This window comes from Ranitomeya imitator, unplaced genomic scaffold (assembly GCF_032444005.1).
Source record: "Ranitomeya imitator isolate aRanImi1 unplaced genomic scaffold, aRanImi1.pri SCAFFOLD_1034, whole genome shotgun sequence".
Classification (NCBI taxonomy): Eukaryota; Metazoa; Chordata; class Amphibia; order Anura; family Dendrobatidae; genus Ranitomeya; species Ranitomeya imitator.
In genome coordinates this window covers 1-26,843 of record NW_027193516.1, presented here as the reverse complement: position 1 = coordinate 26,843, position 26,843 = coordinate 1, and the positions used below count along the sequence as shown (strand labels likewise).

The 26,843-nt window shown below is 46.1% G+C and overlaps 17 non-coding genes and 1 pseudogene across 17 annotated transcripts; all 18 read right to left on the bottom strand.

Annotated features, from left to right (window-relative positions):
- Positions 1–456: 456 nt before the first annotated feature.
- LOC138653577 (U2 spliceosomal RNA) lies at positions 457–647 on the bottom strand. Its single transcript, XR_011315912.1, has one exon. It is a non-coding gene; the product is annotated as a U2 spliceosomal RNA (small nuclear RNA).
- Positions 648–1,819: 1,172 nt separating this feature from the next.
- Positions 1,820–2,010, bottom strand: LOC138653576 (U2 spliceosomal RNA). The gene has a single exon (XR_011315911.1). It is a non-coding gene; the product is annotated as a U2 spliceosomal RNA (small nuclear RNA).
- Positions 2,011–3,182: 1,172 nt separating this feature from the next.
- LOC138653574 (U2 spliceosomal RNA) lies at positions 3,183–3,373 on the bottom strand. The gene has a single exon (XR_011315909.1). It is a non-coding gene; the product is annotated as a U2 spliceosomal RNA (small nuclear RNA).
- Positions 3,374–4,545: 1,172 nt separating this feature from the next.
- Positions 4,546–4,736, bottom strand: LOC138653573 (U2 spliceosomal RNA). The gene has a single exon (XR_011315908.1). It is a non-coding gene; the product is annotated as a U2 spliceosomal RNA (small nuclear RNA).
- Positions 4,737–5,932: 1,196 nt separating this feature from the next.
- Positions 5,933–6,123, bottom strand: LOC138653572 (U2 spliceosomal RNA). The gene has a single exon (XR_011315907.1). It is a non-coding gene; the product is annotated as a U2 spliceosomal RNA (small nuclear RNA).
- A 1,196-nt stretch (positions 6,124–7,319) lies between these two features.
- Positions 7,320–7,521, bottom strand: LOC138653565 (U2 spliceosomal RNA; annotated as a pseudogene).
- Positions 7,522–10,269: 2,748 nt separating this feature from the next.
- LOC138653571 (U2 spliceosomal RNA) lies at positions 10,270–10,460 on the bottom strand. The gene has a single exon (XR_011315906.1). It is a non-coding gene; the product is annotated as a U2 spliceosomal RNA (small nuclear RNA).
- A 1,196-nt stretch (positions 10,461–11,656) lies between these two features.
- On the bottom strand, positions 11,657–11,847 carry LOC138653570 (U2 spliceosomal RNA). The gene has a single exon (XR_011315905.1). It is a non-coding gene; the product is annotated as a U2 spliceosomal RNA (small nuclear RNA).
- A 1,196-nt stretch (positions 11,848–13,043) lies between these two features.
- LOC138653569 (U2 spliceosomal RNA) lies at positions 13,044–13,234 on the bottom strand. Its single transcript, XR_011315904.1, has one exon. It is a non-coding gene; the product is annotated as a U2 spliceosomal RNA (small nuclear RNA).
- Positions 13,235–14,430: 1,196 nt separating this feature from the next.
- Positions 14,431–14,621, bottom strand: LOC138653568 (U2 spliceosomal RNA). The gene has a single exon (XR_011315903.1). It is a non-coding gene; the product is annotated as a U2 spliceosomal RNA (small nuclear RNA).
- Positions 14,622–15,817: 1,196 nt separating this feature from the next.
- LOC138653567 (U2 spliceosomal RNA) lies at positions 15,818–16,008 on the bottom strand. The gene has a single exon (XR_011315902.1). It is a non-coding gene; the product is annotated as a U2 spliceosomal RNA (small nuclear RNA).
- A 1,196-nt stretch (positions 16,009–17,204) lies between these two features.
- On the bottom strand, positions 17,205–17,395 carry LOC138653566 (U2 spliceosomal RNA). The gene has a single exon (XR_011315901.1). It is a non-coding gene; the product is annotated as a U2 spliceosomal RNA (small nuclear RNA).
- Positions 17,396–18,591: 1,196 nt separating this feature from the next.
- LOC138653560 (U2 spliceosomal RNA) lies at positions 18,592–18,782 on the bottom strand. Its single transcript, XR_011315898.1, has one exon. It is a non-coding gene; the product is annotated as a U2 spliceosomal RNA (small nuclear RNA).
- Positions 18,783–19,978: 1,196 nt separating this feature from the next.
- Positions 19,979–20,169, bottom strand: LOC138653611 (U2 spliceosomal RNA). The gene has a single exon (XR_011315944.1). It is a non-coding gene; the product is annotated as a U2 spliceosomal RNA (small nuclear RNA).
- Positions 20,170–21,365: 1,196 nt separating this feature from the next.
- On the bottom strand, positions 21,366–21,556 carry LOC138653599 (U2 spliceosomal RNA). The gene has a single exon (XR_011315932.1). It is a non-coding gene; the product is annotated as a U2 spliceosomal RNA (small nuclear RNA).
- A 1,196-nt stretch (positions 21,557–22,752) lies between these two features.
- On the bottom strand, positions 22,753–22,943 carry LOC138653587 (U2 spliceosomal RNA). Its single transcript, XR_011315921.1, has one exon. It is a non-coding gene; the product is annotated as a U2 spliceosomal RNA (small nuclear RNA).
- A 1,196-nt stretch (positions 22,944–24,139) lies between these two features.
- Positions 24,140–24,330, bottom strand: LOC138653575 (U2 spliceosomal RNA). The gene has a single exon (XR_011315910.1). It is a non-coding gene; the product is annotated as a U2 spliceosomal RNA (small nuclear RNA).
- Positions 24,331–25,528: 1,198 nt separating this feature from the next.
- LOC138653554 (U2 spliceosomal RNA) lies at positions 25,529–25,719 on the bottom strand. Its single transcript, XR_011315892.1, has one exon. It is a non-coding gene; the product is annotated as a U2 spliceosomal RNA (small nuclear RNA).
- Between the last annotated feature and the right edge of the window lie 1,124 nt (positions 25,720–26,843).

Sequence of the window (26,843 nt, the reverse complement as noted above, 5' to 3'; positions counted from 1 at the left end):
TCCACAAGAGGGAGCCAATGTTTTACAAAGGAATTTGTGCATGCGGTCACAAATGTAGTATGTATGGCCGAACTACTCGTAGGATACTTCAATTTAAACACTTCATGCTGACAGACAGCAGGCAGGGGCCTAATTTTGTAGATGGCACAATATATTAGCAACACTGTTACAAAGGCCTCATTCGGGCCTACATCTTAACACACCTGTTGCAACCAGCAAAGATTGCTTGATTGATTGATTGATTGATTGCATATTGGATGCAATCCAATGCTGAACATGCACAGGTGAAAGCAAGGCACAGGAAATGTTGCAAACGGTCCAGTGAAATTGAGCAAATTGCTACATTTGCCACCTGAAACGTGCTTCTTTGACCCTGAAAAGAATTCTCAGAAAGTGTTAAATGACAACTTGCTGGGCTGATTTCAATTCAATCTGTTTTTGGAAACCGGATCAGAGAAGGGGTGCACTGTTCCCGGAGATACTGCAATAACGGGTCAATGCGTGGAGTGGACAGAGCAAGCTCCATTTCCAGCTCCCTGTTCTAAAAATCCATTTAATATATGGTCCCCAAATAGGGGACGTATCAGATATTAAACTGATAAGAACAGATACTACACTTGATCTTAGCCAAAAGGCCGAGAAGCGATAGCCTGAAATGGTTTGCCACTCCAGACGCCCCATGGCCCACAACCAGGACTCACTGTGGAGAGAGCCCAAAAGATGATTGCCCAGGGGAAGACATTTTTTTTCTAAACTCTGGATGCCTTCTCAAATGGCAGTTCTGGTGTGTGTGGGGGCGTGTGGGGGGTGTGTGGGGGTGTGTGGGGGTGTGTTCAAGTTGGGCCCAACGCGTTTTTAAAAAATCTGCCTAACTCCGCCTAATCTGCATAACTCCGCCTGATCTGCATAACTCCGCCCATCTGAACACACCCTCCATCCCTTTGGCGCTCCAGAGTGCAACTATTAGTGCAAGTCTGCAAATTGCCCCTTTAAAAAAAAAAAAGACAATCCCCCTGCCATGTGGTCTGCTGCTGTTCCAGCAGCAGACTGAAGACGGCGCCATTTTTCTCTGCCTTAGATAAGTCCAGAGCCCATTGTGACACGTGAGAGTTCCGGAGTCAATGGCTGAAGGCCCCATTGTGACAGCAGCAGCAGGTGAAGGTTCCGTGCATAGATTCTATCTACTGCAGGCAGGCAGGCAGGCAGCAGCAGCAGCGCACCCAGTTGGTCAAAAGCATTAGAATACTACTCACACAGTACAAGACAAAATAGACAAGACTAGCACATTCAAGATCATCACAGACACCATTTTTCCTTCTTTATTGAAATACATATCATACACCACATAATTAAAAGTCAGTGGTCCACAAGAGGGAGCCAATGTTTTACAAAGGAATTTGTGCATGCGGTCACAAATGTAGTATGTATGGCCGAACTACTCGTAGGATACTTCAATTTAAACACTTCATGCTGACAGACAGCAGGCAGGGGCCTAATTTTGTAGATGGCACAATATATTAGCAACACTGTTACAAAGGCCTCATTCGGGCCTACATCTTAACACACCTGTTGCAACCAGCAAAGATTGCTTGATTGATTGATTGATTGATTGCATATTGGATGCAATCCAATGCTGAACATGCACAGGTGAAAGCAAGGCACAGGAAATGTTGCAAACGGTCCAGTGAAATTGAGCAAATTGCTACATTTGCCACCTGAAACGTGCTTCTTTGACCCTGAAAAGAATTCTCAGAAAGTGTTAAATGACAACTTGCTGGGCTGATTTCAATTCAATCTGTTTTTGGAAACCGGATCAGAGAAGGGGTGCACTGTTCCCGGAGATACTGCAATAACGGGTCAATGCGTGGAGTGGACAGAGCAAGCTCCATTTCCAGCTCCCTGTTCTAAAAATCCATTTAATATATGGTCCCCAAATAGGGGACGTATCAGATATTAAACTGATAAGAACAGATACTACACTTGATCTTAGCCAAAAGGCCGAGAAGCGATAGCCTGAAATGGTTTGCCACTCCAGACGCCCCATGGCCCACAACCAGGACTCACTGTGGAGAGAGCCCAAAAGATGATTGCCCAGGGGAAGACATTTTTTTTCTAAACTCTGGATGCCTTCTCAAATGGCAGTTCTGGTGTGTGTGGGGGCGTGTGGGGGGTGTGTGGGGGTGTGTGGGGGTGTGTTCAAGTTGGGCCCAACGCGTTTTTAAAAAATCTGCCTAACTCCGCCTAATCTGCATAACTCCGCCTGATCTGCATAACTCCGCCCATCTGAACACACCCTCCATCCCTTTGGCGCTCCAGAGTGCAACTATTAGTGCAAGTCTGCAAATTGCCCCTTTAAAAAAAAAAAAGACAATCCCCCTGCCATGTGGTCTGCTGCTGTTCCAGCAGCAGACTGAAGACGGCGCCATTTTTCTCTGCCTTAGATAAGTCCAGAGCCCATTGTGACACGTGAGAGTTCCGGAGTCAATGGCTGAAGGCCCCATTGTGACAGCAGCAGCAGGTGAAGGTTCCGTGCATAGATTCTATCTACTGCAGGCAGGCAGGCAGGCAGCAGCAGCAGCGCACCCAGTTGGTCAAAAGCATTAGAATACTACTCACACAGTACAAGACAAAATAGACAAGACTAGCACATTCAAGATCATCACAGACACCATTTTTCCTTCTTTATTGAAATACATATCATACACCACATAATTAAAAGTCAGTGGTCCACAAGAGGGAGCCAATGTTTTACAAAGGAATTTGTGCATGCGGTCACAAATGTAGTATGTATGGCCGAACTACTCGTAGGATACTTCAATTTAAACACTTCATGCTGACAGACAGCAGGCAGGGGCCTAATTTTGTAGATGGCACAATATATTAGCAACACTGTTACAAAGGCCTCATTCGGGCCTACATCTTAACACACCTGTTGCAACCAGCAAAGATTGCTTGATTGATTGATTGATTGATTGCATATTGGATGCAATCCAATGCTGAACATGCACAGGTGAAAGCAAGGCACAGGAAATGTTGCAAACGGTCCAGTGAAATTGAGCAAATTGCTACATTTGCCACCTGAAACGTGCTTCTTTGACCCTGAAAAGAATTCTCAGAAAGTGTTAAATGACAACTTGCTGGGCTGATTTCAATTCAATCTGTTTTTGGAAACCGGATCAGAGAAGGGGTGCACTGTTCCCGGAGATACTGCAATAACGGGTCAATGCGTGGAGTGGACAGAGCAAGCTCCATTTCCAGCTCCCTGTTCTAAAAATCCATTTAATATATGGTCCCCAAATAGGGGACGTATCAGATATTAAACTGATAAGAACAGATACTACACTTGATCTTAGCCAAAAGGCCGAGAAGCGATAGCCTGAAATGGTTTGCCACTCCAGACGCCCCATGGCCCACAACCAGGACTCACTGTGGAGAGAGCCCAAAAGATGATTGCCCAGGGGAAGACATTTTTTTTCTAAACTCTGGATGCCTTCTCAAATGGCAGTTCTGGTGTGTGTGGGGGCGTGTGGGGGGTGTGTGGGGGTGTGTGGGGGTGTGTTCAAGTTGGGCCCAACGCGTTTTTAAAAAATCTGCCTAACTCCGCCTAATCTGCATAACTCCGCCTGATCTGCATAACTCCGCCCATCTGAACACACCCTCCATCCCTTTGGCGCTCCAGAGTGCAACTATTAGTGCAAGTCTGCAAATTGCCCCTTTAAAAAAAAAAAAGACAATCCCCCTGCCATGTGGTCTGCTGCTGTTCCAGCAGCAGACTGAAGACGGCGCCATTTTTCTCTGCCTTAGATAAGTCCAGAGCCCATTGTGACACGTGAGAGTTCCGGAGTCAATGGCTGAAGGCCCCATTGTGACAGCAGCAGCAGGTGAAGGTTCCGTGCATAGATTCTATCTACTGCAGGCAGGCAGGCAGGCAGCAGCAGCAGCGCACCCAGTTGGTCAAAAGCATTAGAATACTACTCACACAGTACAAGACAAAATAGACAAGACTAGCACATTCAAGATCATCACAGACACCATTTTTCCTTCTTTATTGAAATACATATCATACACCACATAATTAAAAGTCAGTGGTCCACAAGAGGGAGCCAATGTTTTACAAAGGAATTTGTGCATGCGGTCACAAATGTAGTATGTATGGCCGAACTACTCGTAGGATACTTCAATTTAAACACTTCATGCTGACAGACAGCAGGCAGGGGCCTAATTTTGTAGATGGCACAATATATTAGCAACACTGTTACAAAGGCCTCATTCGGGCCTACATCTTAACACACCTGTTGCAACCAGCAAAGATTGCTTGATTGATTGATTGATTGATTGCATATTGGATGCAATCCAATGCTGAACATGCACAGGTGAAAGCAAGGCACAGGAAATGTTGCAAACGGTCCAGTGAAATTGAGCAAATTGCTACATTTGCCACCTGAAACGTGCTTCTTTGACCCTGAAAAGAATTCTCAGAAAGTGTTAAATGACAACTTGCTGGGCTGATTTCAATTCAATCTGTTTTTGGAAACCGGATCAGAGAAGGGGTGCACTGTTCCCGGAGATACTGCAATAACGGGTCAATGCGTGGAGTGGACAGAGCAAGCTCCATTTCCAGCTCCCTGTTCTAAAAATCCATTTAATATATGGTCCCCAAATAGGGGACGTATCAGATATTAAACTGATAAGAACAGATACTACACTTGATCTTAGCCAAAAGGCCGAGAAGCGATAGCCTGAAATGGTTTGCCACTCCAGACGCCCCATGGCCCACAACCAGGACTCACTGTGGAGAGAGCCCAAAAGATGATTGCCCAGGGGAAGACATTTTTTTTCTAAACTCTGGATGCCTTCTCAAATGGCAGTTCTGGTGTGTGTGGGGGCGTGTGGGGGGTGTGTGGGGGTGTGTGGGGGTGTGTTCAAGTTGGGCCCAACGCGTTTTTAAAAAATCTGCCTAACTCCGCCTAATCTGCATAACTCCGCCTGATCTGCATAACTCCGCCCATCTGAACACACCCTCCATCCCTTTGGCGCTCCAGAGTGCAACTATTAGTGCAAGTCTGCAAATTGCCCCTTTAAAAAAAAAAAAGACAATCCCCCTGCCATGTGGTCTGCTGCTGTTCCAGCAGCAGACTGAAGACGGCGCCATTTTTCTCTGCCTTAGATAAGTCCAGAGCCCATTGTGACACGTGAGAGTTCCGGAGTCAATGGCTGAAGGCCCCATTGTGACAGCAGCAGCAGGTGAAGGTTCCGTGCATAGATTCTATCTACTGCAGGCAGGCAGGCAGGCAGCAGCAGCAGCGCACCCAGTTGGTCAAAAGCATTAGAATACTACTCACACAGTACAAGACAAAATAGACAAGACTAGCACATTCAAGATCATCACAGACACCATTTTTCCTTCTTTATTGAAATACATATCATACACCACATAATTAAAAGTCAGTGGTCCACAAGAGGGAGCCAATGTTTTACAAAGGAATTTGTGCATGCGGTCACAAATGTAGTATGTATGGCCGAACTACTCGTAGGATACTTCAATTTAAACACTTCATGCTGACAGACAGCAGGCAGGCAGGCAGGCAGGCAGGCAGGCAGGGGCCTAATTTTGTAGATGGCACAATATATTAGCAACACTGTTACAAAGGCCTCATTCGGGCCTACATCTTAACACACCTGTTGCAACCAGCAAAGATTGCTTGATTGCTTGATTGATTGATTGCATATTGGATGCAATCCAATGCTGAACATGCACAGGTGAAAGCAAGGCACAGGAAATGTTGCAAACGGTCCAGTGAAACTGAGCAAATTGCTACATTTGCCACCTGAAACGTGCTTCTTTGACCCTGAAAAGAATTCTCAGAAAGTGTTAAATGACAACTTGCTGGGCTGATTTCAATTCAATCTGTTTTTGGAAACCGGATCAGAGAAGGGGTGCACTGTTCCCGGAGATACTGCAATAACGGGTCAATGCGTGGAGTGGACAGAGCAAGCTCCATTTCCAGCTCCCTGTTCTAAAAATCCATTTAATATATGGTCCCCAAATAGGGGACGTATCAGATATTAAACTGATAAGAACAGATACTACACTTGATCTTAGCCAAAAGGCCGAGAAGCGATAGCCTGAAATGGTTTGCCACTCCAGACGCCCCATGGCCCACAACCAGGACTCACTGTGGAGAGAGCCCAAAAGATGATTGCCCAGGGGAAGACATTTTTTTTCTAAACTCTGGATGCCTTCTCAAATGGCAGTTCTGGTGTGTGTGGGGGCGTGTGGGGGGTGTGTGGGGGTGTGTGGGGGTGTGTTCAAGTTGGGCCCAACGCGTTTTTAAAAAATCTGCCTAACTCCGCCTAATCTGCATAACTCCGCCTGATCTGCATAACTCCGCCCATCTGAACACACCCTCCATCCCTTTGGCGCTCCAGAGTGCAACTATTAGTGCAAGTCTGCAAATTGCCCCTTTAAAAAAAAAAAAGACAATCCCCCTGCCATGTGGTCTGCTGCTGTTCCAGCAGCAGACTGAAGACGGCGCCATTTTTCTCTGCCTTAGATAAGTCCAGAGCCCATTGTGACACGTGAGAGTTCCGGAGTCAATGGCTGAAGGCCCCATTGTGACAGCAGCAGCAGGTGAAGGTTCCGTGCATAGATTCTATCTACTGCAGGCAGGCAGGCAGGCAGCAGCAGCAGCGCACCCAGTTGGTCAAAAGCATTAGAATACTACTCACACAGTACAAGACAAAATAGACAAGACTAGCACATTCAAGATCATCACAGACACCATTTTTCCTTCTTTATTGAAATACATATCATACACCACATAATTAAAAGTCAGTGGTCCACAAGAGGGAGCCAATGTTTTACAAAGGAATTTGTGCATGCGGTCACAAATGTAGTATGTATGGCCGAACTACTCGTAGGATACTTCAATTTAAACACTTCATGCTGACAGACAGCAGGCAGGCAGGCAGGCAGGCAGGCAGGCAGGGGCCTAATTTTGTAGATGGCACAATATATTAGCAACACTGTTACAAAGGCCTCATTCGGGCCTACATCTTAACACACCTGTTGCAACCAGCAAAGATTGCTTGATTGCTTGATTGATTGATTGCATATTGGATGCAATCCAATGCTGAACATGCACAGGTGAAAGCAAGGCACAGGAAATGTTGCAAACGGTCCAGTGAAACTGAGCAAATTGCTACATTTGCCACCTGAAACGTGCTTCTTTGACCCTGAAAAGAATTCTCAGAAAGTGTTAAATGACAACTTGCTGGGCTGATTTCAATTCAATCTGTTTTTGGAAACCGGATCAGAGAAGGGGTGCACTGTTCCCGGAGATACTGCAATAACGGGTCAATGCGTGGAGTGGACAGAGCAAGCTCCATTTCCAGCTCCCTGTTCTAAAAATCCATTTAATATATGGTCCCCAAATAGGGGACGTATCAGATATTAAACTGATAAGAACAGATTTTTTTTTTTTTTTTTTTTTTTTTTTTTTTTTTTTTTTTTAAAACCATTCAGGTTTAAAATTAAAGTCCACGCCACAATCCTCTTCTCCACAAGGGAGACAAGATGTGGACTCCAACTTAAATCATCATTTAGGTTTTAATTCACCTTTTTTAATTGCAAAAAAACATATTACAACTCATACATTTATAACACAAAAAACAAAACAAAACTTGTATTAGTTACTCCACTAATCCATGGTCTACTGCATATACCATTAGATAGTCTATAAATGCTGCGTTCAAAAAACGTACATCTTTGACAGCAATCACTTTTTCCTTCAACCACAACGGAACATGATAAGTCTCTAAAAATCTCTCCTTGTCCTTCTCCAAATGCTTCCTAACCTTCATCCTTAATACAGCTGCTTTTTTGGACTTGATAATTTTATCTAGCTTTTCCTGAATAGAAACAAGGTCAGGAGTTCTCCTCTCCCCCGGCGAAGATTCTACCGCTCCCACCTCCATTTTTTCAAATTTGCTCTCACCTTTCTCTCTCTTTTTCTTCTCCTCCTTTTCCTTCACCTTTCTTTCCTGTTCCTCTGCACCACTCGGACTTGCATTTAATCTCACCTCCTGCACCTGTTTATTTCTCCTTCTCTCCGGGCAGTCTCTAAACAAATGGCCCTTCCCTCCACATAAGTTACAGACCTTCCCTTCTTGACAGTCCGCATACACATGTCCTTCTTCAAAACATCTGGAACACACAATCTTTGTACACTCTTCCGCATCATGACCATACTGCTTACAATTCTTACAAAAAACACCCATACCCGCAAAAAAAAGATCACCTGTTGCACTTCCCACCTTAAACCTTGCTGGTGGCAAAAACCAATTTCCAGTACCATCTTTTCTTAGTTTACAAACAAATTTCCATTTCCCAGTCCAAAAACCATACGAGTTCATCACTTTTCCTTTTCTTTCTTCTATCTCACAGTACTTCCCCAGAAAACACTCAATGTCATTTTCCTTCACATATGGAGAATACATTTTTATAGTAAACATCTTGCGATTTACTTCGAAATGAGGAATTACCTTCACCCCGACCATTCTTGGATCCGTCTTCCTCTCACAACATCGCTCAAGAAACTGCAGATAATAAACTTCCTGACAAAAAGTAACATCAAAATGCCCACGTCTTGGGTAATCCATAATTGATAGAATCCACGATCTGTCCAGTTGAAACAAACCTAAAAGAAGTTCCTTAATCACAAAGTCCAGATTCTTCACGTCTTTTATGTTCTCGTCCATTTCAAACCGAACTGCATTCTTCGTTCTCATGTAACCCGGTATCTCTTCCATCTTCAAGGTTGACAAACCACGAACGTTCTCCAGAAAACAACCTTCAGACACCTTTTCCAAGGTGACCCGGTAGGTGATCGCCTCTCGTTGTCTGGGGACTAAGCCGGACGCCTATAGCAGCAAGGGGGTGAAGTCCCCACCGTTAAGTGAGGACGATCCCCCAAGGCCGACGAACCGGGTACCCCAGACACCTTAGACCAGACCAAGTACAGCAACAATTAAGCCACTGCACTTGATCTTAGCCAAAAGGCCGAGAAGCGATAGCCTGAAATGGTTTGCCACTCCAGACGCCCCATGGCCCACAACCAGGACTCACTGTGGAGAGAGCCCAAAAGATGATTGCCCAGGGGAAGACATTTTTTTTCTAAACTCTGGATGCCTTCTCAAATGGCAGTTCTGGTGTGTGTGGGGGCGTGTGGGGGGTGTGTGGGGGTGTGTGGGGGTGTGTTCAAGTTGGGCCCAACGCGTTTTTAAAAAATCTGCCTAACTCCGCCTAATCTGCATAACTCCGCCTGATCTGCATAACTCCGCCCATCTGAACACACCCTCCATCCCTTTGGCGCTCCAGAGTGCAACTATTAGTGCAAGTCTGCAAATTGCCCCTTTAAAAAAAAAAAAGACAATCCCCCTGCCATGTGGTCTGCTGCTGTTCCAGCAGCAGACTGAAGACGGCGCCATTTTTCTCTGCCTTAGATAAGTCCAGAGCCCATTGTGACACGTGAGAGTTCCGGAGTCAATGGCTGAAGGCCCCATTGTGACAGCAGCAGCAGGTGAAGGTTCCGTGCATAGATTCTATCTACTGCAGGCAGGCAGGCAGGCAGCAGCAGCAGCGCACCCAGTTGGTCAAAAGCATTAGAATACTACTCACACAGTACAAGACAAAATAGACAAGACTAGCACATTCAAGATCATCACAGACACCATTTTTCCTTCTTTATTGAAATACATATCATACACCACATAATTAAAAGTCAGTGGTCCACAAGAGGGAGCCAATGTTTTACAAAGGAATTTGTGCATGCGGTCACAAATGTAGTATGTATGGCCGAACTACTCGTAGGATACTTCAATTTAAACACTTCATGCTGACAGACAGCAGGCAGGCAGGCAGGCAGGCAGGCAGGCAGGGGCCTAATTTTGTAGATGGCACAATATATTAGCAACACTGTTACAAAGGCCTCATTCGGGCCTACATCTTAACACACCTGTTGCAACCAGCAAAGATTGCTTGATTGCTTGATTGATTGATTGCATATTGGATGCAATCCAATGCTGAACATGCACAGGTGAAAGCAAGGCACAGGAAATGTTGCAAACGGTCCAGTGAAACTGAGCAAATTGCTACATTTGCCACCTGAAACGTGCTTCTTTGACCCTGAAAAGAATTCTCAGAAAGTGTTAAATGACAACTTGCTGGGCTGATTTCAATTCAATCTGTTTTTGGAAACCGGATCAGAGAAGGGGTGCACTGTTCCCGGAGATACTGCAATAACGGGTCAATGCGTGGAGTGGACAGAGCAAGCTCCATTTCCAGCTCCCTGTTCTAAAAATCCATTTAATATATGGTCCCCAAATAGGGGACGTATCAGATATTAAACTGATAAGAACAGATACTACACTTGATCTTAGCCAAAAGGCCGAGAAGCGATAGCCTGAAATGGTTTGCCACTCCAGACGCCCCATGGCCCACAACCAGGACTCACTGTGGAGAGAGCCCAAAAGATGATTGCCCAGGGGAAGACATTTTTTTTCTAAACTCTGGATGCCTTCTCAAATGGCAGTTCTGGTGTGTGTGGGGGCGTGTGGGGGGTGTGTGGGGGTGTGTGGGGGTGTGTTCAAGTTGGGCCCAACGCGTTTTTAAAAAATCTGCCTAACTCCGCCTAATCTGCATAACTCCGCCTGATCTGCATAACTCCGCCCATCTGAACACACCCTCCATCCCTTTGGCGCTCCAGAGTGCAACTATTAGTGCAAGTCTGCAAATTGCCCCTTTAAAAAAAAAAAAGACAATCCCCCTGCCATGTGGTCTGCTGCTGTTCCAGCAGCAGACTGAAGACGGCGCCATTTTTCTCTGCCTTAGATAAGTCCAGAGCCCATTGTGACACGTGAGAGTTCCGGAGTCAATGGCTGAAGGCCCCATTGTGACAGCAGCAGCAGGTGAAGGTTCCGTGCATAGATTCTATCTACTGCAGGCAGGCAGGCAGGCAGCAGCAGCAGCGCACCCAGTTGGTCAAAAGCATTAGAATACTACTCACACAGTACAAGACAAAATAGACAAGACTAGCACATTCAAGATCATCACAGACACCATTTTTCCTTCTTTATTGAAATACATATCATACACCACATAATTAAAAGTCAGTGGTCCACAAGAGGGAGCCAATGTTTTACAAAGGAATTTGTGCATGCGGTCACAAATGTAGTATGTATGGCCGAACTACTCGTAGGATACTTCAATTTAAACACTTCATGCTGACAGACAGCAGGCAGGCAGGCAGGCAGGCAGGCAGGCAGGGGCCTAATTTTGTAGATGGCACAATATATTAGCAACACTGTTACAAAGGCCTCATTCGGGCCTACATCTTAACACACCTGTTGCAACCAGCAAAGATTGCTTGATTGCTTGATTGATTGATTGCATATTGGATGCAATCCAATGCTGAACATGCACAGGTGAAAGCAAGGCACAGGAAATGTTGCAAACGGTCCAGTGAAACTGAGCAAATTGCTACATTTGCCACCTGAAACGTGCTTCTTTGACCCTGAAAAGAATTCTCAGAAAGTGTTAAATGACAACTTGCTGGGCTGATTTCAATTCAATCTGTTTTTGGAAACCGGATCAGAGAAGGGGTGCACTGTTCCCGGAGATACTGCAATAACGGGTCAATGCGTGGAGTGGACAGAGCAAGCTCCATTTCCAGCTCCCTGTTCTAAAAATCCATTTAATATATGGTCCCCAAATAGGGGACGTATCAGATATTAAACTGATAAGAACAGATACTACACTTGATCTTAGCCAAAAGGCCGAGAAGCGATAGCCTGAAATGGTTTGCCACTCCAGACGCCCCATGGCCCACAACCAGGACTCACTGTGGAGAGAGCCCAAAAGATGATTGCCCAGGGGAAGACATTTTTTTTCTAAACTCTGGATGCCTTCTCAAATGGCAGTTCTGGTGTGTGTGGGGGCGTGTGGGGGGTGTGTGGGGGTGTGTGGGGGTGTGTTCAAGTTGGGCCCAACGCGTTTTTAAAAAATCTGCCTAACTCCGCCTAATCTGCATAACTCCGCCTGATCTGCATAACTCCGCCCATCTGAACACACCCTCCATCCCTTTGGCGCTCCAGAGTGCAACTATTAGTGCAAGTCTGCAAATTGCCCCTTTAAAAAAAAAAAAGACAATCCCCCTGCCATGTGGTCTGCTGCTGTTCCAGCAGCAGACTGAAGACGGCGCCATTTTTCTCTGCCTTAGATAAGTCCAGAGCCCATTGTGACACGTGAGAGTTCCGGAGTCAATGGCTGAAGGCCCCATTGTGACAGCAGCAGCAGGTGAAGGTTCCGTGCATAGATTCTATCTACTGCAGGCAGGCAGGCAGGCAGCAGCAGCAGCGCACCCAGTTGGTCAAAAGCATTAGAATACTACTCACACAGTACAAGACAAAATAGACAAGACTAGCACATTCAAGATCATCACAGACACCATTTTTCCTTCTTTATTGAAATACATATCATACACCACATAATTAAAAGTCAGTGGTCCACAAGAGGGAGCCAATGTTTTACAAAGGAATTTGTGCATGCGGTCACAAATGTAGTATGTATGGCCGAACTACTCGTAGGATACTTCAATTTAAACACTTCATGCTGACAGACAGCAGGCAGGCAGGCAGGCAGGCAGGCAGGCAGGGGCCTAATTTTGTAGATGGCACAATATATTAGCAACACTGTTACAAAGGCCTCATTCGGGCCTACATCTTAACACACCTGTTGCAACCAGCAAAGATTGCTTGATTGCTTGATTGATTGATTGCATATTGGATGCAATCCAATGCTGAACATGCACAGGTGAAAGCAAGGCACAGGAAATGTTGCAAACGGTCCAGTGAAACTGAGCAAATTGCTACATTTGCCACCTGAAACGTGCTTCTTTGACCCTGAAAAGAATTCTCAGAAAGTGTTAAATGACAACTTGCTGGGCTGATTTCAATTCAATCTGTTTTTGGAAACCGGATCAGAGAAGGGGTGCACTGTTCCCGGAGATACTGCAATAACGGGTCAATGCGTGGAGTGGACAGAGCAAGCTCCATTTCCAGCTCCCTGTTCTAAAAATCCATTTAATATATGGTCCCCAAATAGGGGACGTATCAGATATTAAACTGATAAGAACAGATACTACACTTGATCTTAGCCAAAAGGCCGAGAAGCGATAGCCTGAAATGGTTTGCCACTCCAGACGCCCCATGGCCCACAACCAGGACTCACTGTGGAGAGAGCCCAAAAGATGATTGCCCAGGGGAAGACATTTTTTTTCTAAACTCTGGATGCCTTCTCAAATGGCAGTTCTGGTGTGTGTGGGGGCGTGTGGGGGGTGTGTGGGGGTGTGTGGGGGTGTGTTCAAGTTGGGCCCAACGCGTTTTTAAAAAATCTGCCTAACTCCGCCTAATCTGCATAACTCCGCCTGATCTGCATAACTCCGCCCATCTGAACACACCCTCCATCCCTTTGGCGCTCCAGAGTGCAACTATTAGTGCAAGTCTGCAAATTGCCCCTTTAAAAAAAAAAAAGACAATCCCCCTGCCATGTGGTCTGCTGCTGTTCCAGCAGCAGACTGAAGACGGCGCCATTTTTCTCTGCCTTAGATAAGTCCAGAGCCCATTGTGACACGTGAGAGTTCCGGAGTCAATGGCTGAAGGCCCCATTGTGACAGCAGCAGCAGGTGAAGGTTCCGTGCATAGATTCTATCTACTGCAGGCAGGCAGGCAGGCAGCAGCAGCAGCGCACCCAGTTGGTCAAAAGCATTAGAATACTACTCACACAGTACAAGACAAAATAGACAAGACTAGCACATTCAAGATCATCACAGACACCATTTTTCCTTCTTTATTGAAATACATATCATACACCACATAATTAAAAGTCAGTGGTCCACAAGAGGGAGCCAATGTTTTACAAAGGAATTTGTGCATGCGGTCACAAATGTAGTATGTATGGCCGAACTACTCGTAGGATACTTCAATTTAAACACTTCATGCTGACAGACAGCAGGCAGGCAGGCAGGCAGGCAGGCAGGCAGGGGCCTAATTTTGTAGATGGCACAATATATTAGCAACACTGTTACAAAGGCCTCATTCGGGCCTACATCTTAACACACCTGTTGCAACCAGCAAAGATTGCTTGATTGCTTGATTGATTGATTGCATATTGGATGCAATCCAATGCTGAACATGCACAGGTGAAAGCAAGGCACAGGAAATGTTGCAAACGGTCCAGTGAAACTGAGCAAATTGCTACATTTGCCACCTGAAACGTGCTTCTTTGACCCTGAAAAGAATTCTCAGAAAGTGTTAAATGACAACTTGCTGGGCTGATTTCAATTCAATCTGTTTTTGGAAACCGGATCAGAGAAGGGGTGCACTGTTCCCGGAGATACTGCAATAACGGGTCAATGCGTGGAGTGGACAGAGCAAGCTCCATTTCCAGCTCCCTGTTCTAAAAATCCATTTAATATATGGTCCCCAAATAGGGGACGTATCAGATATTAAACTGATAAGAACAGATACTACACTTGATCTTAGCCAAAAGGCCGAGAAGCGATAGCCTGAAATGGTTTGCCACTCCAGACGCCCCATGGCCCACAACCAGGACTCACTGTGGAGAGAGCCCAAAAGATGATTGCCCAGGGGAAGACATTTTTTTTCTAAACTCTGGATGCCTTCTCAAATGGCAGTTCTGGTGTGTGTGGGGGCGTGTGGGGGGTGTGTGGGGGTGTGTGGGGGTGTGTTCAAGTTGGGCCCAACGCGTTTTTAAAAAATCTGCCTAACTCCGCCTAATCTGCATAACTCCGCCTGATCTGCATAACTCCGCCCATCTGAACACACCCTCCATCCCTTTGGCGCTCCAGAGTGCAACTATTAGTGCAAGTCTGCAAATTGCCCCTTTAAAAAAAAAAAAGACAATCCCCCTGCCATGTGGTCTGCTGCTGTTCCAGCAGCAGACTGAAGACGGCGCCATTTTTCTCTGCCTTAGATAAGTCCAGAGCCCATTGTGACACGTGAGAGTTCCGGAGTCAATGGCTGAAGGCCCCATTGTGACAGCAGCAGCAGGTGAAGGTTCCGTGCATAGATTCTATCTACTGCAGGCAGGCAGGCAGGCAGCAGCAGCAGCGCACCCAGTTGGTCAAAAGCATTAGAATACTACTCACACAGTACAAGACAAAATAGACAAGACTAGCACATTCAAGATCATCACAGACACCATTTTTCCTTCTTTATTGAAATACATATCATACACCACATAATTAAAAGTCAGTGGTCCACAAGAGGGAGCCAATGTTTTACAAAGGAATTTGTGCATGCGGTCACAAATGTAGTATGTATGGCCGAACTACTCGTAGGATACTTCAATTTAAACACTTCATGCTGACAGACAGCAGGCAGGCAGGCAGGCAGGCAGGCAGGCAGGGGCCTAATTTTGTAGATGGCACAATATATTAGCAACACTGTTACAAAGGCCTCATTCGGGCCTACATCTTAACACACCTGTTGCAACCAGCAAAGATTGCTTGATTGCTTGATTGATTGATTGCATATTGGATGCAATCCAATGCTGAACATGCACAGGTGAAAGCAAGGCACAGGAAATGTTGCAAACGGTCCAGTGAAACTGAGCAAATTGCTACATTTGCCACCTGAAACGTGCTTCTTTGACCCTGAAAAGAATTCTCAGAAAGTGTTAAATGACAACTTGCTGGGCTGATTTCAATTCAATCTGTTTTTGGAAACCGGATCAGAGAAGGGGTGCACTGTTCCCGGAGATACTGCAATAACGGGTCAATGCGTGGAGTGGACAGAGCAAGCTCCATTTCCAGCTCCCTGTTCTAAAAATCCATTTAATATATGGTCCCCAAATAGGGGACGTATCAGATATTAAACTGATAAGAACAGATACTACACTTGATCTTAGCCAAAAGGCCGAGAAGCGATAGCCTGAAATGGTTTGCCACTCCAGACGCCCCATGGCCCACAACCAGGACTCACTGTGGAGAGAGCCCAAAAGATGATTGCCCAGGGGAAGACATTTTTTTTCTAAACTCTGGATGCCTTCTCAAATGGCAGTTCTGGTGTGTGTGGGGGCGTGTGGGGGGTGTGTGGGGGTGTGTGGGGGTGTGTTCAAGTTGGGCCCAACGCGTTTTTAAAAAATCTGCCTAACTCCGCCTAATCTGCATAACTCCGCCTGATCTGCATAACTCCGCCCATCTGAACACACCCTCCATCCCTTTGGCGCTCCAGAGTGCAACTATTAGTGCAAGTCTGCAAATTGCCCCTTTAAAAAAAAAAAAGACAATCCCCCTGCCATGTGGTCTGCTGCTGTTCCAGCAGCAGACTGAAGACGGCGCCATTTTTCTCTGCCTTAGATAAGTCCAGAGCCCATTGTGACACGTGAGAGTTCCGGAGTCAATGGCTGAAGGCCCCATTGTGACAGCAGCAGCAGGTGAAGGTTCCGTGCATAGATTCTATCTACTGCAGGCAGGCAGGCAGGCAGCAGCAGCAGCGCACCCAGTTGGTCAAAAGCATTAGAATACTACTCACACAGTACAAGACAAAATAGACAAGACTAGCACATTCAAGATCATCACAGACACCATTTTTCCTTCTTTATTGAAATACATATCATACACCACATAATTAAAAGTCAGTGGTCCACAAGAGGGAGCCAATGTTTTACAAAGGAATTTGTGCATGCGGTCACAAATGTAGTATGTATGGCCGAACTACTCGTAGGATACTTCAATTTAAACACTTCATGCTGACAGACAGCAGGCAGGCAGGCAGGCAGGCAGGCAGGCAGGGGCCTAATTTTGTAGATGGCACAATATATTAGCAACACTGTTACAAAGGCCTCATTCGGGCCTACATCTTAACACACCTGTTGCAACCAGCAAAGATTGCTTGATTGCTTGATTGATTGATTGCATATTGGATGCAATCCAATGCTGAACATGCACAGGTGAAAGCAAGGCACAGGAAATGTTGCAAACGGTCCAGTGAAACTGAGCAAATTGCTACATTTGCCACCTGAAACGTGCTTCTTTGACCCTGAAAAGAATTCTCAGAAAGTGTTAAATGACAACTTGCTGGGCTGATTTCAATTCAATCTGTTTTTGGAAACCGGATCAGAGAAGGGGTGCACTGTTCCCGGAGATACTGCAATAACGGGTCAATGCGTGGAGTGGACAGAGCAAGCTCCATTTCCAGCTCCCTGTTCTAAAAATCCATTTAATATATGGTCCCCAAATAGGGGACGTATCAGATATTAAACTGATAAGAACAGATACTACACTTGATCTTAGCCAAAAGGCCGAGAAGCGATAGCCTGAAATGGTTTGCCACTCCAGACGCCCCATGGCCCACAACCAGGACTCACTGTGGAGAGAGCCCAAAAGATGATTGCCCAGGGGAAGACATTTTTTTTCTAAACTCTGGATGCCTTCTCAAATGGCAGTTCTGGTGTGTGTGGGGGCGTGTGGGGGGTGTGTGGGGGTGTGTGGGGGTGTGTTCAAGTTGGGCCCAACGCGTTTTTAAAAAATCTGCCTAACTCCGCCTAATCTGCATAACTCCGCCTGATCTGCATAACTCCGCCCATCTGAACACACCCTCCATCCCTTTGGCGCTCCAGAGTGCAACTATTAGTGCAAGTCTGCAAATTGCCCCTTTAAAAAAAAAAAAGACAATCCCCCTGCCATGTGGTCTGCTGCTGTTCCAGCAGCAGACTGAAGACGGCGCCATTTTTCTCTGCCTTAGATAAGTCCAGAGCCCATTGTGACACGTGAGAGTTCCGGAGTCAATGGCTGAAGGCCCCATTGTGACAGCAGCAGCAGGTGAAGGTTCCGTGCATAGATTCTATCTACTGCAGGCAGGCAGGCAGGCAGCAGCAGCAGCGCACCCAGTTGGTCAAAAGCATTAGAATACTACTCACACAGTACAAGACAAAATAGACAAGACTAGCACATTCAAGATCATCACAGACACCATTTTTCCTTCTTTATTGAAATACATATCATACACCACATAATTAAAAGTCAGTGGTCCACAAGAGGGAGCCAATGTTTTACAAAGGAATTTGTGCATGCGGTCACAAATGTAGTATGTATGGCCGAACTACTCGTAGGATACTTCAATTTAAACACTTCATGCTGACAGACAGCAGGCAGGCAGGCAGGCAGGCAGGCAGGCAGGGGCCTAATTTTGTAGATGGCACAATATATTAGCAACACTGTTACAAAGGCCTCATTCGGGCCTACATCTTAACACACCTGTTGCAACCAGCAAAGATTGCTTGATTGCTTGATTGATTGATTGCATATTGGATGCAATCCAATGCTGAACATGCACAGGTGAAAGCAAGGCACAGGAAATGTTGCAAACGGTCCAGTGAAACTGAGCAAATTGCTACATTTGCCACCTGAAACGTGCTTCTTTGACCCTGAAAAGAATTCTCAGAAAGTGTTAAATGACAACTTGCTGGGCTGATTTCAATTCAATCTGTTTTTGGAAACCGGATCAGAGAAGGGGTGCACTGTTCCCGGAGATACTGCAATAACGGGTCAATGCGTGGAGTGGACAGAGCAAGCTCCATTTCCAGCTCCCTGTTCTAAAAATCCATTTAATATATGGTCCCCAAATAGGGGACGTATCAGATATTAAACTGATAAGAACAGATACTACACTTGATCTTAGCCAAAAGGCCGAGAAGCGATAGCCTGAAATGGTTTGCCACTCCAGACGCCCCATGGCCCACAACCAGGACTCACTGTGGAGAGAGCCCAAAAGATGATTGCCCAGGGGAAGACATTTTTTTTCTAAACTCTGGATGCCTTCTCAAATGGCAGTTCTGGTGTGTGTGGGGGCGTGTGGGGGGTGTGTGGGGGTGTGTGGGGGTGTGTTCAAGTTGGGCCCAACGCGTTTTTAAAAAATCTGCCTAACTCCGCCTAATCTGCATAACTCCGCCTGATCTGCATAACTCCGCCCATCTGAACACACCCTCCATCCCTTTGGCGCTCCAGAGTGCAACTATTAGTGCAAGTCTGCAAATTGCCCCTTTAAAAAAAAAAAAGACAATCCCCCTGCCATGTGGTCTGCTGCTGTTCCAGCAGCAGACTGAAGACGGCGCCATTTTTCTCTGCCTTAGATAAGTCCAGAGCCCATTGTGACACGTGAGAGTTCCGGAGTCAATGGCTGAAGGCCCCATTGTGACAGCAGCAGCAGGTGAAGGTTCCGTGCATAGATTCTATCTACTGCAGGCAGGCAGGCAGGCAGCAGCAGCAGCGCACCCAGTTGGTCAAAAGCATTAGAATACTACTCACACAGTACAAGACAAAATAGACAAGACTAGCACATTCAAGATCATCACAGACACCATTTTTCCTTCTTTATTGAAATACATATCATACACCACATAATTAAAAGTCAGTGGTCCACAAGAGGGAGCCAATGTTTTACAAAGGAATTTGTGCATGCGGTCACAAATGTAGTATGTATGGCCGAACTACTCGTAGGATACTTCAATTTAAACACTTCATGCTGACAGACAGCAGGCAGGCAGGCAGGCAGGCAGGCAGGCAGGGGCCTAATTTTGTAGATGGCACAATATATTAGCAACACTGTTACAAAGGCCTCATTCGGGCCTACATCTTAACACACCTGTTGCAACCAGCAAAGATTGCTTGATTGCTTGATTGATTGATTGCATATTGGATGCAATCCAATGCTGAACATGCACAGGTGAAAGCAAGGCACAGGAAATGTTGCAAACGGTCCAGTGAAACTGAGCAAATTGCTACATTTGCCACCTGAAACGTGCTTCTTTGACCCTGAAAAGAATTCTCAGAAAGTGTTAAATGACAACTTGCTGGGCTGATTTCAATTCAATCTGTTTTTGGAAACCGGATCAGAGAAGGGGTGCACTGTTCCCGGAGATACTGCAATAACGGGTCAATGCGTGGAGTGGACAGAGCAAGCTCCATTTCCAGCTCCCTGTTCTAAAAATCCATTTAATATATGGTCCCCAAATAGGGGACGTATCAGATATTAAACTGATAAGAACAGATACTACACTTGATCTTAGCCAAAAGGCCGAGAAGCGATAGCCTGAAATGGTTTGCCACTCCAGACGCCCCATGGCCCACAACCAGGACTCACTGTGGAGAGAGCCCAAAAGATGATTGCCCAGGGGAAGACATTTTTTTTCTAAACTCTGGATGCCTTCTCAAATGGCAGTTCTGGTGTGTGTGGGGGCGTGTGGGGGGTGTGTGGGGGTGTGTGGGGGTGTGTTCAAGTTGGGCCCAACGCGTTTTTAAAAAATCTGCCTAACTCCGCCTAATCTGCATAACTCCGCCTGATCTGCATAACTCCGCCCATCTGAACACACCCTCCATCCCTTTGGCGCTCCAGAGTGCAACTATTAGTGCAAGTCTGCAAATTGCCCCTTTAAAAAAAAAAAAGACAATCCCCCTGCCATGTGGTCTGCTGCTGTTCCAGCAGCAGACTGAAGACGGCGCCATTTTTCTCTGCCTTAGATAAGTCCAGAGCCCATTGTGACACGTGAGAGTTCCGGAGTCAATGGCTGAAGGCCCCATTGTGACAGCAGCAGCAGGTGAAGGTTCCGTGCATAGATTCTATCTACTGCAGGCAGGCAGGCAGGCAGCAGCAGCAGCGCACCCAGTTGGTCAAAAGCATTAGAATACTACTCACACAGTACAAGACAAAATAGACAAGACTAGCACATTCAAGATCATCACAGACACCATTTTTCCTTCTTTATTGAAATACATATCATACACCACATAATTAAAAGTCAGTGGTCCACAAGAGGGAGCCAATGTTTTACAAAGGAATTTGTGCATGCGGTCACAAATGTAGTATGTATGGCCGAACTACTCGTAGGATACTTCAATTTAAACACTTCATGCTGACAGACAGCAGGCAGGCAGGCAGGCAGGCAGGCAGGCAGGGGCCTAATTTTGTAGATGGCACAATATATTAGCAACACTGTTACAAAGGCCTCATTCGGGCCTACATCTTAACACACCTGTTGCAACCAGCAAAGATTGCTTGATTGCTTGATTGATTGATTGCATATTGGATGCAATCCAATGCTGAACATGCACAGGTGAAAGCAAGGCACAGGAAATGTTGCAAACGGTCCAGTGAAACTGAGCAAATTGCTACATTTGCCACCTGAAACGTGCTTCTTTGACCCTGAAAAGAATTCTCAGAAAGTGTTAAATGACAACTTGCTGGGCTGATTTCAATTCAATCTGTTTTTGGAAACCGGATCAGAGAAGGGGTGCACTGTTCCCGGAGATACTGCAATAACGGGTCAATGCGTGGAGTGGACAGAGCAAGCTCCATTTCCAGCTCCCTGTTCTAAAAATCCATTTAATATATGGTCCCCAAATAGGGGACGTATCAGATATTAAACTGATAAGAACAGATACTACACTTGATCTTAGCCAAAAGGCCGAGAAGCGATAGCCTGAAATGGTTTGCCACTCCAGACGCCCCATGGCCCACAACCAGGACTCACTGTGGAGAGAGCCCAAAAGATGATTGCCCAGGGGAAGACATTTTTTTTCTAAACTCTGGATGCCTTCTCAAATGGCAGTTCTGGTGTGTGTGGGGGCGTGTGGGGGGTGTGTGGGGGTGTGTGGGGGTGTGTTCAAGTTGGGCCCAACGCGTTTTTAAAAAATCTGCCTAACTCCGCCTAATCTGCATAACTCCGCCTGATCTGCATAACTCCGCCCATCTGAACACACCCTCCATCCCTTTGGCGCTCCAGAGTGCAACTATTAGTGCAAGTCTGCAAATTGCCCCTTTAAAAAAAAAAAAGACAATCCCCCTGCCATGTGGTCTGCTGCTGTTCCAGCAGCAGACTGAAGACGGCGCCATTTTTCTCTGCCTTAGATAAGTCCAGAGCCCATTGTGACACGTGAGAGTTCCGGAGTCAATGGCTGAAGGCCCCATTGTGACAGCAGCAGCAGGTGAAGGTTCCGTGCATAGATTCTATCTACTGCAGGCAGGCAGGCAGGCAGCAGCAGCAGCGCACCCAGTTGGTCAAAAGCATTAGAATACTACTCACACAGTACAAGACAAAATAGACAAGACTAGCACATTCAAGATCATCACAGACACCATTTTTCCTTCTTTATTGAAATACATATCATACACCACATAATTAAAAGTCAGTGGTCCACAAGAGGGAGCCAATGTTTTACAAAGGAATTTGTGCATGCGGTCACAAATGTAGTATGTATGGCCGAACTACTCGTAGGATACTTCAATTTAAACACTTCATGCTGACAGACAGCAGGCAGGCAGGCAGGCAGGCAGGCAGGCAGGGGCCTAATTTTGTAGATGGCACAATATATTAGCAACACTGTTACAAAGGCCTCATTCGGGCCTACATCTTAACACACCTGTTGCAACCAGCAAAGATTGCTTGATTGCTTGATTGATTGATTGCATATTGGATGCAATCCAATGCTGAACATGCACAGGTGAAAGCAAGGCACAGGAAATGTTGCAAACGGTCCAGTGAAACTGAGCAAATTGCTACATTTGCCACCTGAAACGTGCTTCTTTGACCCTGAAAAGAATTCTCAGAAAGTGTTAAATGACAACTTGCTGGGCTGATTTCAATTCAATCTGTTTTTGGAAACCGGATCAGAGAAGGGGTGCACTGTTCCCGGAGATACTGCAATAACGGGTCAATGCGTGGAGTGGACAGAGCAAGCTCCATTTCCAGCTCCCTGTTCTAAAAATCCATTTAATATATGGTCCCCAAATAGGGGACGTATCAGATATTAAACTGATAAGAACAGATACTACACTTGATCTTAGCCAAAAGGCCGAGAAGCGATAGCCTGAAATGGTTTGCCACTCCAGACGCCCCATGGCCCACAACCAGGACTCACTGTGGAGAGAGCCCAAAAGATGATTGCCCAGGGGAAGACATTTTTTTTCTAAACTCTGGATGCCTTCTCAAATGGCAGTTCTGGTGTGTGTGGGGGCGTGTGGGGGGTGTGTGGGGGTGTGTGGGGGTGTGTTCAAGTTGGGCCCAACGCGTTTTTAAAAAATCTGCCTAACTCCGCCTAATCTGCATAACTCCGCCTGATCTGCATAACTCCGCCCATCTGAACACACCCTCCATCCCTTTGGCGCTCCAGAGTGCAACTATTAGTGCAAGTCTGCAAATTGCCCCTTTAAAAAAAAAAAAGACAATCCCCCTGCCATGTGGTCTGCTGCTGTTCCAGCAGCAGACTGAAGACGGCGCCATTTTTCTCTGCCTTAGATAAGTCCAGAGCCCATTGTGACACGTGAGAGTTCCGGAGTCAATGGCTGAAGGCCCCATTGTGACAGCAGCAGCAGGTGAAGGTTCCGTGCATAGATTCTATCTACTGCAGGCAGGCAGGCAGGCAGCAGCAGCAGCGCACCCAGTTGGTCAAAAGCATTAGAATACTACTCACACAGTACAAGACAAAATAGACAAGACTAGCACATTCAAGATCATCACAGACACCATTTTTCCTTCTTTATTGAAATACATATCATACACCACATAATTAAAAGTCAGTGGTCCACAAGAGGGAGCCAATGTTTTACAAAGGAATTTGTGCATGCGGTCACAAATGTAGTATGTATGGCCGAACTACTCGTAGGATACTTCAATTTAAACACTTCATGCTGACAGACAGCAGGCAGGCAGGCAGGCAGGCAGGCAGGCAGGGGCCTAATTTTGTAGATGGCACAATATATTAGCAACACTGTTACAAAGGCCTCATTCGGGCCTACATCTTAACACACCTGTTGCAACCAGCAAAGATTGCTTGATTGCTTGATTGATTGATTGCATATTGGATGCAATCCAATGCTGAACATGCACAGGTGAAAGCAAGGCACAGGAAATGTTGCAAACGGTCCAGTGAAACTGAGCAAATTGCTACATTTGCCACCTGAAACGTGCTTCTTTGACCCTGAAAAGAATTCTCAGAAAGTGTTAAATGACAACTTGCTGGGCTGATTTCAATTCAATCTGTTTTTGGAAACCGGATCAGAGAAGGGGTGCACTGTTCCCGGAGATACTGCAATAACGGGTCAATGCGTGGAGTGGACAGAGCAAGCTCCATTTCCAGCTCCCTGTTCTAAAAATCCATTTAATATATGGTCCCCAAATAGGGGACGTATCAGATATTAAACTGATAAGAACAGATACTACACTTGATCTTAGCCAAAAGGCCGAGAAGCGATAGCCTGAAATGGTTTGCCACTCCAGACGCCCCATGGCCCACAACCAGGACTCACTGTGGAGAGAGCCCAAAAGATGATTGCCCAGGGGAAGACATTTTTTTTCTAAACTCTGGATGCCTTCTCAAATGGCAGTTCTGGTGTGTGTGGGGGCGTGTGGGGGGTGTGTGGGGGTGTGTGGGGGGTGTGTTCAAGTTGGGCCCAACGCGTTTTTAAAAAATCTGCCTAACTCCGCCTAATCTGCATAACTCCGCCTGATCTGCATAACTCCGCCCATCTGAACACACCCTCCATCCCTTTGGCGCTCCAGAGTGCAACTATTAGTGCAAGTCTGCAAATTGCCCCTTTAAAAAAAAAAAAAGACAATCCCCCTGCCATGTGGTCTGCTGCTGTTCCAGCAGCAGACTGAAGACGGCGCCATTTTTCTCTGCCTTAGATAAGTCCAGAGCCCATTGTGACACGTGAGAGTTCCGGAGTCAATGGCTGAAGGCCCCATTGTGACAGCAGCAGCAGGTGAAGGTTCCGTGCATAGATTCTATCTACTGCAGGCAGGCAGGCAGGCAGCAGCAGCAGCGCACCCAGTTGGTCAAAAGCATTAGAATACTACTCACACAGTACAAGACAAAATAGACAAGACTAGCACATTCAAGATCATCACAGACACCATTTTTCCTTCTTTATTGAAATACATATCATACACCACATAATTAAAAGTCAGTGGTCCACAAGAGGGAGCCAATGTTTTACAAAGGAATTTGTGCATGCGGTCACAAATGTAGTATGTATGGCCGAACTACTCGTAGGATACTTCAATTTAAACACTTCATGCTGACAGACAGCAGGCAGGCAGGCAGGCAGGCAGGCAGGCAGGGGCCTAATTTTGTAGATGGCACAATATATTAGCAACACTGTTACAAAGGCCTCATTCGGGCCTACATCTTAACACACCTGTTGCAACCAGCAAAGATTGCTTGATTGCTTGATTGATTGATTGCATATTGGATGCAATCCAATGCTGAACATGCACAGGTGAAAGCAAGGCACAGGAAATGTTGCAAACGGTCCAGTGAAACTGAGCAAATTGCTACATTTGCCACCTGAAACGTGCTTCTTTGACCCTGAAAAGAATTCTCAGAAAGTGTTAAATGACAACTTGCTGGGCTGATTTCAATTCAATCTGTTTTTGGAAACCGGATCAGAGAAGGGGTGCACTGTTCCCGGAGATACTGCAATAACGGGTCAATGCGTGGAGTGGACAGAGCAAGCTCCATTTCCAGCTCCCTGTTCTAAAAATCCATTTAATATATGGTCCCCAAATAGGGGACGTATCAGATATTAAACTGATAAGAACAGATACTACACTTGATCTTAGCCAAAAGGCCGAGAAGCGATAGCCTGAAATGGTTTGCCACTCCAGACGCCCCATGGCCCACAACCAGGACTCACTGTGGAGAGAGCCCAAAAGATGATTGCCCAGGGGAAGACATTTTTTTTCTAAACTCTGGATGCCTTCTCAAATGGCAGTTCTGGTGTGTGTGGGGGGCGTGTGGGGGGTGTGTGGGGGTGTGTGGGGGTGTGTTCAAGTTGGGCCCAACGCGTTTTTAAAAAATCTGCCTAACTCCGCCTAATCTGCATAACTCCGCCTGATCTGCATAACTCCGCCCATCTGAACACACCCTCCATCCCTTTGGCGCTCCAGAGTGCAACTATTAGTGCAAGTCTGCAAATTGCCCCTTTAAAAAAAAAAAAAGACAATCCCCCTGCCATGTGGTCTGCTGCTGTTCCAGCAGCAGACTGAAGACGGCGCCATTTTTCTCTGCCTTAGATAAGTCCAGAGCCCATTGTGACACGTGAGAGTTCCGGAGTCAATGGCTGAAGGCCCCATTGTGACAGCAGCAGCAGGTGAAGGTTCCGTGCATAGATTCTATCTACTGCAGGCAGGCAGGCAGGCAGCAGCAGCAGCGCACCCAGTTGGTCAAAAGCATTAGAATACTACTCACACAGTACAAGACAAAATAGACAAGACTAGCACATTCAAGATCATCACAGACACCATTTTTCCTTCTTTATTGAAATACATATCATACACCACATAATTAAAAGTCAGTGGTCCACAAGAGGGAGCCAATGTTTTACAAAGGAATTTGTGCATGCGGTCACAAATGTAGTATGTATGGCCGAACTACTCGTAGGATACTTCAATTTAAACACTTCATGCTGACAGACAGCAGGCAGGCAGGCAGGCAGGCAGGCAGGCAGGGGCCTAATTTTGTAGATGGCACAATATATTAGCAACACTGTTACAAAGGCCTCATTCGGGCCTACATCTTAACACACCTGTTGCAACCAGCAAAGATTGCTTGATTGCTTGATTGATTGATTGCATATTGGATGCAATCCAATGCTGAACATGCACAGGTGAAAGCAAGGCACAGGAAATGTTGCAAACGGTCCAGTGAAACTGAGCAAATTGCTACATTTGCCACCTGAAACGTGCTTCTTTGACCCTGAAAAGA